At 34.8% G+C, this 4,815-nt stretch overlaps 1 non-coding gene across 1 annotated transcript; it reads right to left on the bottom strand.

Annotated features, from left to right (window-relative positions):
• Positions 1–4,391: 4,391 nt before the first annotated feature.
• LOC131179828 (small nucleolar RNA R71) lies at positions 4,392–4,498 on the bottom strand. The gene has a single exon (XR_009148714.1). It is a non-coding gene; the product is annotated as a small nucleolar RNA R71 (small nucleolar RNA).
• Between the last annotated feature and the right edge of the window lie 317 nt (positions 4,499–4,815).

A 4,815-nucleotide genomic window follows, 5' to 3' on the forward strand; every position in this document is an offset into this window, starting at 1 on the left:
AGAGGCACCTAGATCCAGTCAGCAGACACCCAGGAGTTCCTTCCCTATTCGTCTCTATGAGACGTGTGGCAAGACCCATGGAGGGGTATGCTATAAGGCCATTGGTGCCTGTTACAACTGTGGTGGTACGGGGCACTTTGCTAAAGACTGTACCAGTGCCCATAGATCTAGGTCACCTACTACCACAGCTGAAGAATCTGTTCAAGGTTCTGCCACCAGACATTCACAGTCAGCCAGCAGAGGCAGGGGCATAACTTCTAGCAGTTAGGGGTGGCTTGTTCATGCTGTCGTAAGTAAGGAGAAAGAAAGAGCTGCAGAGTGAGCAGCACAGAGCACAATAGGATATAGCTTTGGGTATACATCTTAGGTATACCCTTGTATATTCATTTTGATGTATATGTAACTGTATGCATTTATGTATAAATGTTGAGCAGTTGTATAAAAGGATTTGTAATGTTATTTTGATCATTTCAGTTTAATGTAAATTTTTGTAATATAAACTTTATTATTTCAATGAATGCAATTATTTAAATTTCTTTTTGAATTCTATCAATGATGAATTATTTTCTTTATGATGGAATTTGTTGAGACTGAAATGAGATGATTAAATGTTTGATGAAGTTCAAATTGAGTAAGAAAAGCCTTGATGAATTAATTCTTAACAAGTATAGAAGAACTGTTTTATTGTATTTTTAACTGTCACCATGGAGATATTTCGCAAAATTTTAAAAATGCAAAATTAATTCCAAATCATTTTTATGGCATACACCAAGTTTAAAGGCACATTAATCCCTATTTTATTATTATTTTAAAGTCTAAAATAGATTGGTTTTTGTTCAAAATCCATTGTAGTATATTTAATAGATTATCGGGAGGCAAAGTTCGGTAATTTATTAGATATGCTACGGGATCATGTCATGCCTTATAGAGGGATAAGGTGTGACAAAAGAGAACATATGATTCCAAGCAAAAGAGTTTGACCTGAGCCATGACTCTGGCTACAATAGAGACTTTGTAATGGAGAGATTTTAGTGCATGGTATATATGATCAAGGTTCATGAATTAGAGAATTAATTTATAACTAATTGGTAGTCATGGTACATTATGCTATTTGTCAATCATAATTTATGAGAACTTAAATGAAAAGGGAATTTCACTTTAAGTTTGGAATAGTTCCAATAATATTAAGGAGTTAATATTATTTTCATTGCTAATTAGTAATGAACCTAGTAAGTCACATACATAAGAGCAACTTGATTAAAGCAAGATTAGTTTAATTAATCAATTAAATGGTTTAATTAATTAATTAAATTAATAAATTTAGTTTGTAATTAGATTTCAAAGTTCCTAGCATGACTTGAAATTAAATTTACCAATGAAAGTGTTCAAGTTAATATTTAAAGTGTTTAAATATAAACTTGAATAATCAAACTTATAAAAGATTATGGACTTGGTCAAAATTACAAGTTTGACTTGTCAAATTTTGAAAATTTTGACTATGTTAACTTGGTCAAAATGAGAGGAAAAATGCTAATTAATTAATTATTTAATTAGTATTTTGAATATTAATTAATCAAGTTTAATTTTCTTAATTAAGATTAAAAGTTTGACAAATGGACCAATAGAAATTAGAAAACTCATTCAAGAGTTGAATGAGAATTAGACGTTGTCATCTTAATTTTAATTAAAAGAAATTAACATAAATAAAAAGGAGAAAAGAAAGAAAAGAATAATCATTTTTTCTTCTTTCTCCTTATTGTTGTCCCATTCTCTCACATCCTAAGAAAAAGTTTCTTTCTTCCTAGCCAAAGATTCAAGAGAATCAAGTGTTGAACTCTTGACTTAAGCTTTGAGAAATAAGTTTTCACCACTTCCATTAGATAAAACCTAGAAGAAATTAATCCTCTCATTACTTCCAATTTTGGTCGAATTCAAAAGAAGGTTTAAAGAGGATTTTTCTTGCTTTAAGGTTGCTTGGATCAAGGAGCTTATGTGGACAAGCTAGAGAGCCAACACTTGGTGGCTTCACTCCTGGGATTAGGTGGTTAGATTTTGATTCTATGCCTATTCAGGTAAGAATTTCCCAAAACCTAATGATACACTTGAATTGTATAGATGTTTTTAAGCACATTTGTATACTATCTCATGGCATTTAGGCAAGTAATCTCATGCATAGTAGTCGATTTCATTAGTTTTCATAATTTCTATTGTCAAGATCTTAATTCCATGTTTGTTGCATCATTTCAGGTGTTTTAGTGAAGTCACAGAGCATAGGAGTGAAGAGGGAAGCTTGGAGGGATCAAAAGACTCAGAATTACTGCTAATACAAAGTACACCGGTCGTGTAAGCAAAGCCACAGACCCGTGTAACCTTCTGCCAGAAGAAAGCCAGAGAGCCAATGGAGAAACAAAAGTACACGGGTCATGTAATTAGACCCGTGTAATCGGCATAGACCTGTGTAAGTCTCTGCCAGGCACAAGCTTAAAGAACTTTCTGAGAACAAAAGTACACGGCCCGTGTAACCAGGCTCGTGTAGCCAATGCAGACCCGTGTAAGCCTCTGTGCTAATGCATGACTCCAAAATTTCACTCCAATAAGTTACACAGCCCGGGGCCTTGTAGTGACACACGGATCATGTACTATGCGGTAGCTAGTTTTATAACCCGAATTCTCCCTCTTGTTTTCTGATTCAAATCAAACTCTTAAAGCTTTTTGGACTCAAAATGACCTAACCCTAGAGCAGCCATTATAAATAGAAGCAGAAAACATCAAAAGAAGAACCTTTTTTTATCTTTTAATAGCACTTTTTAGGAGTTTTAAAGAGGATTTGCCTCTGAAGTCTCACCAGCCGTCTTAAGGAGTAGAATATCAATATCAAGAGCAGTCTTCCAGCCGGAGTTCCATAAGATCAAAGCTGCAAACCCTCTTCGATTCTTTCATTCCATTTCCTTAAACGGATGTTTATCGCTTTATTTCTTCTAGACAATTTCTTTTTACTATCTTTATTTTTGTTTGTCATGATGTTTGCTGAACTCACCATGAGTGAGTAGTTTTCATATTCTGGAATTGGGAGAGTAATGCTTGTAATCATTATTATGGATGAACATTAAGTTTTATTTATTGGATTTGAGATTTGTTCCTTGATTTAATTTCTTGTGATCTTAATGCATGCTATGTATTGGTACCCACTTAGTAATGATTATAAATATTAATTAAAGGACTAAAAGGTGAAGATTAATATTAGAAAATCAAGATTTTGAACTTAAGAATTCTGACCTAGACATAGACTAATACCTTTGTGGAGTTTCAAAATTGGTTAAAGACCTTAAAGGATTTTAATTAATTTGATCGCCATGAAAGTTGGGTTTAAGTTAATTAGAATACACCCTAGGTGCCTTGAGAAAGGACTTGGGATACCTTAGGATTAATTCCCATCAAGGCAAACAATTCTCAATCCAGTAAATAAACAAGATAACACCCATAGTAAGATTCAAGTGTGAAATCTTAATTCCAAAATTGTTTCAAAATAGATTACTTCATTTTAAGTTTATCATTTTAGTGTTTAAAATAGACAACTTTCATTCCCTCATTATTCGGCAGCCTAAACAGTCAAAATTACTGTGTAGATTGGTACTTACTAATCAAATTCCTTGTGAGAACGATACTTTACTCATCACTTTATTACTTGTTAGCGATCCATGAACTTGCGGTGGTTGTAAAATAAGCAAACATGTTCTTGGCACCGTTGCTAGGGAATTTTGGCTTTAGTAATATTGAGTGATAGGCAATTTAGCTGATTTAGGCAATTATCTTTACTATCTAATTTTATTTGATTTGTTTTATTTCTTTTCTTTTCTGTCAAGTGCCTAATCTGGTAGATGACTAGAACAAGGCTAGAAGAAAAAATTTTGGACTGTGATCCAGAGATAGACAAAACTTTGAGAGCCATCAGGAGGGAAAGGAAACATCAAGAGCACGATCAAGAAGATCCTGAAATTCTAACCATGGCCGATAATAATGACAGACCAAGACTCTTGAGAGACTACGGAGCTCCATCTGTCGATGGATTTCAGCCCAGTTTCACCAGACCTACAGTGGAAGCCAATAACTTTGAGTTAAAACTAGCGTGGCTTCAAATGATTCAGCAAACCCAGTTTAGAGGTTCACTAACAGAAGATCCATACTATCACCTCCAGTGCTTCCTTGCCCTGTGTGACACATTCAAGATGAATGGAGTTTCTGATCAAGCCATAAGACTCAGAGTATTCACATTCTTCCTTCGAGACAGAGCAAGGAAGTGGTTACTCTCTCAACTAGCTAGAACATTCACCACATGGGAAAACCTCTCACAAGCTTTTCTAGCAAGATACTACCCACCTGCAAAGACTACAAGACTCAGACTTGAGCTCAACACCTTCAGACAAAAGGAAGGTAAATCACTCTATGACGCATGGGAAAGATATAAAGACCTGCAGAGGGAATGTCCTCACCATGGCATAGAGGATTGGCTACTAGTGCAAAACTTCTATAATGGGTTACTACCCTCTACAAGGAGCACAGTTAATTCAGCTACAGAAGGTGACCTAATGGAGAAAACAGTGACATAAGCACTTGAACTTTTAGAGAGGGTTGCATACCATAATTATGAGTGGTCAAATGAAAAAGAAAATGCAAGTAGAATAGCAAGGGTCTTGGAAGTAGACGCCCGAAGCATGATAAATGCCCAATTTGATCAGCTCACAAGAAGGCTTGATAAAAATGCAAGCCAATGTAGTAGGGAAGAATAGTCAACATGAGAACAGCTATGGAGGAGGA

This window comes from Hevea brasiliensis, chromosome 4 (assembly GCF_030052815.1).
Source record: "Hevea brasiliensis isolate MT/VB/25A 57/8 chromosome 4, ASM3005281v1, whole genome shotgun sequence".
Taxonomy (NCBI): domain Eukaryota; kingdom Viridiplantae; phylum Streptophyta; class Magnoliopsida; order Malpighiales; family Euphorbiaceae; genus Hevea; species Hevea brasiliensis.